The following is an 11,735-nucleotide window of genomic DNA, read 5'->3' as shown; positions in this document are numbered from 1 at the left end:
CGAGTGCCGACACAGAGGTAGCCACAGCCGTGAACTACCGCACTGTACTGTGTCTGCTGCTAATATAGACTGGTTGATAAAGAGATAGTATACTCGTAACTAGTATGTATGTATAAAGAAAGAAAAAAAAACCACGGTTAGGTGGTATATACAATTATGGACGGGCTGCCGAGTGCCGACACAGAGGTAGCCACAGCCGTGAACTACCGCACTGTACTGTGTCTGCTGCTAATATAGACTGGTTGATAAAGAGATAGTATACTACTAATATTATATATACTGGTGGTCAGGTCACTGGTCACTAGTCACACTGACAGTGGCACTCCAGCAGCAAAAGTGTGCACTGTTTAATTTTAATATAATATTATGTACTCCTGGCTCCTGCTATAACCTATAACTGGCACTGCAGTAGTGCTCCCCAGTCTCCCCCACAATTATAAGCTGTGTGAGCTGAGCAGTCAGACAGATATATAATATATATAGATGATGCAGCACACTGGCCTGAGCCTGAGCAGTGCACACAGATATGGTATGTGACTGACTGATTCACTGTGTGTATCGCTTTTTTCAGGCAGAGAACGGATATATTAAATAAACTGCACTGTGTGTCTGGTGGTCACTCACTATATAATATATTATGTACTCCTGGCTCCTGCTATAACCTATAACTGGCACTGCAGTAGTGCTCCCCAGTCTCCCCCACAATTATAAGCTGTGTGAGCTGAGCAGTCAGACAGATATATATAATATTATATATAGATAATAGATGATGCAGCACACTGGCCTGAGCCTGAGCAGTGCACACAGATATGGTATGTGACTGAGTCACTGTGTGCTGTGTATCGCTTTTTTCAGGCAGAGAACGGATTATAAAGTAAACTGCACTGTCCTCACTAGTAAACTCTCTCCACTCAGTCTCTACACTTCTACAGTAACAGTACTCCTCCTAGTCAGCTCCAGTAAATCTCTCTCAGTCTCTTATAATCTAAATGGAGAGGACGCCAGCCACGTCCTCTCCCTATCAATCTCAATGCACGTGTGAAAATGGCGGCGACGCGCGGCTCCTTATATAGAATCCGAGTCTCGCGATAGAATCCGAGCCTCGCGAGAATCCGACAGCGTCATGATGACGTTCGGGCGCGCTCGGGTTAACCGAGCAAGGCGGGAAGATCCGAGTCGCTCGGACCCGTGAAAAAAAAACATGAAGTTCTGGCGGGTTCGGATTCAGAGAAACCGAACCCGCTCATCTCTATCCATAATATCAAATAATGGGCTCCTGGGTAATTCGTTTACAAGAATTGGCTTACTTACAGTGTAGGAAAAACAGGATTTTAATACCTACCGCATGCTTACCGACATTCTGTCTGCTGTCTGCGGGAGAGAGCAGCCAGGTCGGCTCAGAGGGCGGGCAGGGGAGGCTGTGAAGTAGAGGAGGGGGTGGGCCAGAGGCGGGACCGGGGTGGAGCAAGGGCGGGACGGAGCAAGGGCGGGGTCACTGTGACGCCTCCTTTAAGCCACACCCCACGCTCTGTAATGCCGCGATCACCGGCATTACACTGCAGGGGGCGTGGCTATGATGACGCGATTCAGCAAGAATCGCATCATCAACTGCCCGGACCGCCCACTTTACACACTAAGTGGGATGACGGGCAGGAAAGACCCCGCGAATCGGGAGACTTGCCTGCTCTTCCTGGGGGCCGGGAGAGTCACCCGATTTTCGGGAGCCTCCCGGCCATTCCGGGAGAGTAGGCAAGTATGACCTACCGGTAAATCCTTTTCTCCTAGTCCGTAGAGGATGCTGGGGTCCACTTCAGTACCATGCGGTATAGACGGTTCCGCAGGAGCCATGGGCGCTTTAAGACTTTTCTAGAGTGTGAACTGGCTCCTCCCTCTATGCCCCTCCTCCAGACCACAGTATAGGAACTGTGCCCAGGGAGACAGACATTTCGAGGAAAGGATTTACTTTAAAGTTAACGGTGAGATTTACACCAGCTCACACTTCAACCATGCCGCACAACATGGTATTCAACAAAACACATGCCAACAGCATGAACATTACAGCAAACGTGCTGAAAACATTTTCAACAAACAACTGCAGGTAAAGTACGCACTGGGTAGGGTGCCCAGCATCCTCTGCGGACTAGGAGAAAAGGATTTACCGGTAGGTATTAAAATCCTGTTTTCTCATACGTCCTAGAGGATACTGAGGTCCACTTCAGTACCATGGGGTTATACCATAGCTCCAGTACGGGCGAGAGAGTGCGAATGACCCTGCAGCATCGATTGACCAAACTGTAGGTCCTCATCGGCCAAGGTGTAAAACTTGTAAAACTTAGCAAACGTGTTTGCCCTTGACCAAGTAACTGCTCGGCAAAGTTGCAATGCCGAGACCCCCCGGGCAGCCGCCCAGGATGAGCCCACCTTTCTAGTAGAATGGGCATTCACCGAATTCGGTACCGGCAATCCTGCCGTGAAATGAACGTGCTGAATCGTACTATTGATCCAGCGCGCAATAGTCTGCTTAGAAGCAGGACACCCAATCTTGTTGGAAGCATACAGGACAAACAGAGCCTCAGTTTTCCATATCTGAGCTGTTCTCGCGACATAAATTCTCAAAGCCCTGACCACATTCAGAGACTTTGAAGCAGTGAAAGTGCCAGTAGCCACTGACACCACAATAGGTTGGTCTATATGGAAAGAAGGAACCACCCCTGGAAGAAATTTCTGACGAGTTCTTAACTCCACCCTATCTTCATGGAAAATCAAGTAAGGGTTCTTGTGAAACAAGGCCCCTAACTCAGACACCCTCCTTGCAGATGCCAAGGCCAAAAGAATGACCACTTTTCAAGTGAGAAACTTCAACTCTATCTCCTGGAGAGGTTCAAACCAATCCGATTGAAGGAACTGCAACACCACGTCAAGATCCCATGGTGCCACAGGAGGCACAAAAGGAGGTTGGATGTGCAGAAACCCTTTCACGAATGTCTGAACTTCTGGAAGGGAGACAATTTTTCCTGAAAGAAAACGGACAAGCCCGAAATCTGGACCTTGATTGAACTCAACCGTAGGCCCACATCCACACCCGCCTGGAGAAAATGGAGAAAACGTCCTAACTGAAACTGTTCCATTTAAGCCTTCTTGGATTCACACCAAGATACATATTTTCTCCACATACGGTGTAATGTTTAGACATTACTCCTTTCCTGGCCTGAATAAGAGTGGGAATTACTTCTTTGGGAATACCATTTTGGCTAGGATTCGGCGCTCAGCAGCCATGCCGTCAAACGTAGCCGCGGTAAGTCTTGATACATGAATGGCCCCTGCTGCAGCAGGTCCTCGCGAAGAGGAAGAGGCTGAGGATCTTCTATGAGTAACTCCTGAAGATCTGGATACCAAGCCCTCCTTGGCCAGTCTGGGACAATGAGGCTCGCTTGAACTCCTGTTCTTCTTATGATTTTGAGAACTTTTGGTATCAGTGGAAGTGGAGGGAAGACATACACCGACCAAAACACCCACTGGGTCACCAGTGCATCCACTGCTATTGTTTGAGGGTCTCTTGACCTGGAACAATATAACCGAAGCTTCTTGTTGAGACGAGATGCCATCATGTCTACTTGAGGAACTCCCCAAAGACCTGGCACCTCCGCGAAGACTTCTTGGCGGAGGCCCCATTCTCCTGGATGGAGATCGTGTCTGCTGAGAAAGTCTGCTTCCCAGTTATCCACTCCTGGAATGAAAATTGCCGACAGAGCTCTTGCATGTCTTTCTGTCCAGAGGAGAATCTTTGTCACCTTTGGCATAGCCACTCTGTTTTTCGTTCCGCCCTGACGGGTTATGTATGCGACTGCTGTTACATTGTCCGACTGGATCTGTACGGGGTGATCTTGAAGAATATGCCCCGCTTGTAGAAGGCCATTGTAAGTGGCTTTCCACTCCAGAACGTTTATGTGTAGAAAAGTTTCTTGACTTGACCATCTTCCTTGGAAGCATTCCCCCTGTGTGACAGCTCCCCAGCCTTGGAGACTTGCATCCCTGTTCACCAGGATCCAGTCTTGACTCTCGAACCTACATCCCTCTAGGAGGTGAGAAATGTGTAGCCACCACCGGAGCGAGATTCTGGCTTTGGATGACAGGATTACCCTCTGATGTGTAGATGGGATCCGGACCTCTTGTCCAATAGGTCACACTGGAACACTCTGGCCTGGAATCGGCCAAACTGTATGGCCTCGTAGGCCGCTACCATCTTCCCCAACACCCGAATGGATTGATGAATCGACACTCTTGTTGGTTTCATAATTTGTTTGACCATTCTCTGGATTTCCAGAGCCTTTTCTACTGGAAGATATACCCCCTGTACTTCTGTGTCCAGTATCATCCCCAGAAAGGACAATCTTGTCGTCGGTTCCAATTGTAACTTTGGAAAACTTATGATCTAACCGTGATGTTGAAGTACTGTCAGGGAGATTGCCATGTTCTGCACCAACTTTTCCCTGGATCTCGCTTTTATCAGGAGATCTTCCAGGTCAGGAATTATATTAACTCCTTGTTGTCGAAGGAGGACCATCATCTCCTGCCATCACCTTGGTGAAAACCCTCGATGCTGTGGAAGGTCCGAATGGCAACGCCTGAAATTGATAATGACAATTATGTATTGCGAATCTCAGATAAGCTTGATGTGGAGGATAAATGGGAACGTGTAAGTAGGCATCTTTTATGTCCACTGACACCATGAAGTCCCCCTCCTCCAGACTGGAAACCACTGCCCTCAGAGATTCCATCTTGAACTAGAACATTTGCAGGTAGAGATTCAGCGTATACAGGTTTAGAATCGGTATGACCGAGCCGTCCAGCTTTGGAACCACGAATAGGGTTGCAATAAAACCCTTCTCCTTGTTGTAACAAGGGAACCAGGACAAAAACTTGATCCTGACAATTTTTGTGTTGCTGCTGCCACCACTTCCCTGTCTGGGATAGAAGCTGGTGAGGTCGATTTGAAAATACGGCCTGAGGAAATGTCTTGAAACTCCAGTTTGTTGTACACGTGGGACTCTATTTGTATGACCCACGGGTCTAGGCCAGATTGAACCCAGAACTGACTGAAGAGTTTCAGACGTGCCCCCACCTGAGCGGACTCCCGCAAGGGAGCCCCAGCGTCATGCTGAAGATTTGGCAGAAGTAGAGGTTGATATTTGCTCTGGTGATCCTGGAGACACTCATTACATGCCGCTGGCCGTTGCGCCCTCAGGGCAACTGCGCTGTGTGCCAGGCACACCTGGCACACACGTAGTTACGGCCCTGTCCGGCTCCTTAAGTGAAGCCGTCCCAGGCGCAGGGAGAAACACCTTTTTTCTTTAACCGTGACTGGGCACTGTCTAAAATGGGGAGTGACTCCCACCTTTTCCTGTCCTCTGCATGGAAAAAGCTAAGCTGCCTGACTTCTTTTGGGAATCTGAAAATTTATTTTCGGGTTAAACCAGACTCCCTCCAAGAGACTGTTCAGCTCATGAGGTGGAGGGAAGTTACATTACTTCTTTACTAAAGTAAGCCTGCTCCTGTGGTAAAGGAGGGGGTCCCGTAACTTCTAATACCTCCTTTATAGCTCAAAACATGTTTTTAATGTTTTCCGCTAACTTAGGACCTATTCCGCAGGAATCACTATTGTCGACACAGGAATCAGCGTCCGTGTTGGTATCAGTTCATACTACTTGTGCAAATGTTTATGTGACCCAGAGGGGTCCCCTGTGGATGAAAGGCAGAACTATTAAAAATCACATCTTCAACAGATTTTCTCATTCGTCCTAGAAGATGCTGGGGACACCAATAGAACCATGGGGTATAGACGGGATCCGCAGGAGACATGGGCACTTTAAGACTTTCAAAAGGGGTGTGCACTGGCTCCTCCCTCTATGACCCTCCTCCAGACTCCAGTTTTAGAATTGTGCCCAGTGAGACTGGACGGACTACAGGGGAGCTCTACTGAGTTTCTCTGAAAAAAGACTTATTGTTAGGTTTTTTATGTTCAGGGAGGCTGCTGGCAACCGTCTCCCTGCTTCATGGGACTTAGGGGAGAAAAGTATGATCAACTTCCAGTGAGTTCAATGGCTCTGCTTCTGGCTACAGGACACCATTAGCTCCTGAGGGTGCTGATCGCTGGGTACGCCTAGATGCTCACTCCAGCAGCCGGCCGTCACACCCTTACAGAGCCAGAAGTCAGAAGACAGGTGAGTAGCAGAAGAAAAGAAGACTTCAGTGACGGCATTTCTGAGGTACCGCGCAGCGATCGGACGTTGCCTGCCTTGCTCCCAAACACGCACACAGCACTACAGGGTGCAGGGCGCCGGGGGATGGAGAGCCCTGGGCAGCTAAAAATCCTCAGTGTACACTGGCAAGAGGGGACATTAGTGCCAAGGCACTGTCCTAACCCCCGCCAGTATAATAATTTATTGAAATAAGCGGGACAGAAGCGCGCCATTAAGGGGGCGGAGCTTCGTCCTCACAGCTCACTCAGCGCCATTTCCTCTCCTCAGGCTACAGAGAAGCCGGCCCTTCCTCACACGCTGCTGACAAGTATCAGCGTGCAAAACGGGGGGGGGGGGGGGCACAGGATAATTGGTGCAATATAATTAATATTAAAAGCGCTTCAGGTCTGGGGCATTTTATTAGTCGCTTCAGACTCTTGATTTGGCGCTGGGTTGTGAGCTGGCAAATTCCCTCTGTGTCTCTCTGACAGGCTTTACTGTGGGTCTGTCCCCTTTTTTGCCCGGTGTGTCTGTGGGTGTTAGTACTCGTGTGTAGACCTGTCTGAGGCTGAGTGCTCTTCCCAGGAGGAGGCTGTGTTAGAGACACAAAAGGCTGCGGGGGTTACCCTGTCGACACCGCCGACTCCTGATTGGGTAAATGTTTTGAATGCTTTGAATGCTAATGTGGCTCGTATTAGTAAGAGATTGGACAAGTCTGAGTTTCAGACCCAGGCATGGAAGAAATCTGTGGAGGATATGTTATTACAGGTCCCCTCGGGGTCACAGAAATGTACATTTGCCCAGTTGGCTGACACTGATACCGACACAGACACTGGTTCCAGTGTCGACTATAGCGATTCCAGATTAGATCCAAAATTGGCAAAGAGCATTCAGTACATGATTGTGGCAGTTAAAGAGGTATTACATATCACTGAGGACCCTGCTGTTCCTGATAAAAGGGTTTGTATGTATAAGGATAAGAAACCTGAGATAGCGTTTTCTCCCTCTCATGAATTGAACACTCTATTTGAAAAAGTCTGGGAAAGCCCTGACAGAAAGTATCAGATTCCCAAAAGAATTCCAGTGGCTTATCCGTTTCCCTCTGGGGATAGGGAAAAGTGGGAGTCACCTCCCATTGTAGACAAGGCCCTATCGCGTTTGTCTAAAAAGGTGGCTCTTCCATCACCTGGCACGGCAGCCCTTAAAGACCCTGCGGATCGTAAGCAGGAAAGTACATTCAAATCCATTTACACGACCACAGGTACGCTACTCAGACCGGTCATTGCATCTGCATGGGTGAGTAGTGCTATTGAAAAGTGGGCAGATAACTTGTCATCTGATATAGATACCCTAGATAGGGATAGCATCCTCGTGACGCTGGGTTATATCAAGGATACTGCAGCTTACCTGAAGGAAACTGCGAGAGATATTGGGATCAAAGGCCAATGCCATGGCAGTCTCAGCTAGGCGAGCATTATGGATTCATCAATGGAATGCTGATGCTGACTCCAAGAAAAATATGGAATCTCTACCATATAAAGTTGGTGTCTTGTTTGGTGACGGCCTCGCTGATTTGGTATCTACGGCTACCGCGGGTAAGTCATAATTTTTGCCTTATGTGCCTTCACAACAAAAGAAAACACACCACTATCAAATGCAGTCCTTTCGGCCCAATAAATACAAGAAAGGGCGAGGTTCTTCCTTCCTTGCTACTAGCGGAAGGGGAAGGGGTAAAAGATCACCAGCCGTGGCGGGTTCCCAGGAGCAGAAGTCCTCCCCGACTCCTGCCAAATCCAGCGCATGACGCCGGGGCTCCTCTGCGGAGTCCGCACCGGTGGGGGCACATCTCAAACTCTTCAGTCAGTTCTGGGTTCGTTCGGACCTGGACCCATGGGCTTTACAAATAGTATCCCAAGGCTACAAACTGGAGTTTCAAGATGTTCCCCCTCGCCGATTTTTCAAATCGGCCTTACCAGTTTCTCTTCCGGACAGGGAAGTAGTTTGCCACGCAATACAAAAGTTGTATCAAAATCAGATCATCGTCAGGGTTCCCCAGTCACAGCAGGAAGAAGGCTTTTATTCAAGCCTGTTTGTGGTCCCGAAGCCATATGGCTCGGTCAGACCAATCCTAAACCTTAAATCCCTCAATTTCTACCTAAAAAAAATTCAAATTCAAGATGGAGTCTCTCCGAGCAGTGATTTCCAGTCTGGAGGAAGGGGATTTTATGGTGTCAGTGGACATAAAGGATGCCTACTTGCATGTTCCCATTTATCCTCCGCATCAGGCTTACCTGAGGTTTGCGATTCAGGATTGTCATTACCAATTTCAGACGTTGCCGTTTGGTCTGTCAATGGCTCCAAGGATTTTCACCAAAGTAATGGCGGAAAGGATGGTTCTTCTTCGCAAGCAAGGAATCACAATTATCCGTACTTGGACGATCTCCTGAAAAAGGCAAGATCCAGGGACCAGTTGGTGAAAAACGTTGCACTGTCCCTGGCAGTTCTTCAACAACATTGTTGGCTCCTAAACTTGCCAAAATCACAGTTGACTCCGGCGACGAGGTTGTCATTTTTAGGAATGATACTGGACACAGAACTACAGAGAGTTTTTCTCCCAGTGGAAAAGGCTCAGGAACTTAAGAGTCTGGTCAAACAAATTCTGAAACCGCCGAGAGTGTCAATCCATCAATGCACTCGGTTGCTGGGGAAGATGGTTGCGGCCTACGAGGCCATTCAGTTTGGCAGATTCCATGCCAGAGTGTTTCAGTGGGACTTGTTGGACAAGTGGTCCGGTTCCCACCTGCACATGCACCGAAGGATAATCCTGTCTTCCAAGACCAGAATATCACTCCTGTGGTGGCTTCACAGTTCTCACCTCCTGGAGGGGCGCAGGTTCGGGATCCAGGACTGGATCCTACTTACCACGGATGCAAGTCTCCGAGGATGGGGTGCAGTCACACAGGGGGAAAACTTCCAATGAAAATGGTCAAGCCAGGAAACTTGTCTCCACATAAACGTTCTGGAGTTAAGGGCCATTTACAACGGCCTTCTGCAGGCAGAACATCTTTTTCGCAATCTGCCCGTACTGATTCAGTTGGACAATGTTACAGCAGTAGCGTACATAAACCGCCAGGGCGGAACAAAAAGCAGAACGGCGATGGCAGAAGTCACAAAGGTTCTCCGCTGGGCGGAAAAGCATACAAGCGCCCTGTCAGCGATCTTCATTCCGGGAGTGGAAAACTGGGAAGCAGACTTCTTCAGCAGACACGATCTCCATCCAGGAGAGTGGAGCCTCCATCAAGAGGTCTTCACAGAGGTAACAAGTCATTGGGGAATTCCTCAAATAGACATAATGGCGTCTCGCCTCAACAAGAAGCTGCAGAGATATTGTTCCTGGTCAAGGGACCTACATGCAATAGCAGTGGATGCACTGGTGACACCATGGGTGTTTCCGTTGGTGTATGTATTCCCTCCACTTCCTCTCATTCCAAAAGTTCTAAAGATCATAAGAAGAACAAAGGTTCAAGCGATCCTCATTGCCCCGGACTGGCCGAGGAGGGCTTGGTATCCAGATCTTCAGGAATGACTCATAGGAGATCCCTGGCCTCTTCCTCTATGCGAGGACCTGTTACAGCAAGGGCCGTGCGTATACCAAAACTTACCGCTGCTGCATTTGACGGCATGGTGGTTGAACGCCAAATCCTAGCCTGAAAGGGTATTCCCAGTGAAGTCATTCCCACACTTCTTCAGGCCAGGATAGGAGTTACGTCGAAACATTACCACCGTATTTGGAGTAAATATGTGTCTTGGTGCGAATCCAAGAAGGCTCCTGCGGAAGAGTTACAGCTAGGACGTTTCCTCCATTTTCTACAAGCAGGTGTGGATACGGGCCTAAAGTTGGGCTCAATTAAGGTACAGATTTCAGCCTTATCGGTTTTCTTTCAAAAACAATTGGCCTCCCTTCCAGAAGTTCAGACGTTCGTGAAAGGTGTGTTGCACATCCAACCCCCATTTGTGCCCCCAGTGGCACCATGGGATTTTAACGTGGTGTTGCAGTCCCTTCAGTCCCTTCAGTCACATTGGTTTGAACCTTTACGGAAGGTGGAGTTGAAGTTCCTCACTTGGAAAGTGGTCATCCTGTTGGCTTTGGCTTCCGCAATGCGGGTGTCTGAATTAGTGGCCTTATCTCACAAGAGCCCTTATTAAATTTTTCATGAAGATAGAGCAGAGTTGAGGACTCGTCAGCATTTTCTGCCTAAGGTGGTTTCATCTTTCCACATGAACCAACCTATTGTGGTGCCAGTGGCTACTGACGCTTTCGTTGAGTCAAAATCTTTGGATGTGGTCAGAGCTCTGAAAATCTATGTTGCCAGAACGGCTCAGGTTAGGAAAACCGAGGCTCTGTTTGTCCTGTATGCACCCAACAAGATTGGGTGTCCTGCTTCCAAACAGACCATTGCACGCTGGATCTGTAGCACGATTCAGCATGCTCATTCCACGGCCGGATTGCCGTTGCCGAAATCAGTAAAGGCCCATTCTACTAGAAAGGTGGGCTCGTCCTGGTCGGCTGCCCGAGGGGTCTCGGCATTACAACTTTGCCGAGCAGCTACTTGGTCGGGTTCAAACACTTTTGAGAAGTTTTACAAGTTTGATACCCTGGACGATGACGACCTCAAGTTTGGTCAATCGGTGCTGCAGAGTCATCCGCACTCGCCCGCCCATTCTAGAGCTTTGGTATAACCCCATGGTTCTACTGGTGTCCCCAGCATCCTCTAGGACGAATGAGAAAATAGGATTTTGTTACCTACCGGTAAATCCTTTTCTCTTAGTCCGTAGAGGATGCTGGGCGCCCGTCCCAGTGCGTACTGTATCTGCAGTTATTAGTGTGGTTACACACCGGTTGTGTTACGTTTGTTGTCAGCTTGTTGCTGAAATCGTTCATGCCGTTGGCTTGTGTTCTGTTGTTTGCCATGTTGTGCGGCATGCTTGAGGTGTGTGCTGGTATGAATCTCACCTTAGTTTAACATTAAATCCTTTCCTCAAAATATGTCCGTCTCCCTGGGCACAGTTCCTATAACTGGAGTCTGGAGGAGGGGCATATAGGGAGGAGCCAGTGCACACCCCTTTTGAAAGTCTTAAAGTGCCCATGTCTCCTGCGGATCCCATCTATACCCTATGGTTCTATTGGTGTCCCCAGCATCCTCTACGGACTAAGAGAAAATGATTTACCGGTAGGTATCAAAATCCTATTGTTTTCTGCATGATGCTCAGACTTATCCAATCTCTTACTGATATGATTCACACTATTACGTAAATCTTTCACCCAATCAGGCTCTTGGTGTCACATTACAACTCTGTGTCCCTAACATGGCTCCCACAGAGGAAGAGCTCCCTGCCTCAGACATGTCACACACGTGCACAATCACACCACAGACACTCCGGGGCTTATAGGGGACAGACCCACAGTAAAATATGTCAGAGGGACACAGAAAGGAA

This window comes from Pseudophryne corroboree, chromosome 3, assembly GCF_028390025.1.
Source record: "Pseudophryne corroboree isolate aPseCor3 chromosome 3, aPseCor3.hap2, whole genome shotgun sequence".
NCBI lineage: Eukaryota > Metazoa > Chordata > Amphibia > Anura > Myobatrachidae > Pseudophryne > Pseudophryne corroboree.
Note: the sequence above shows the minus strand (reverse complement) of the source record.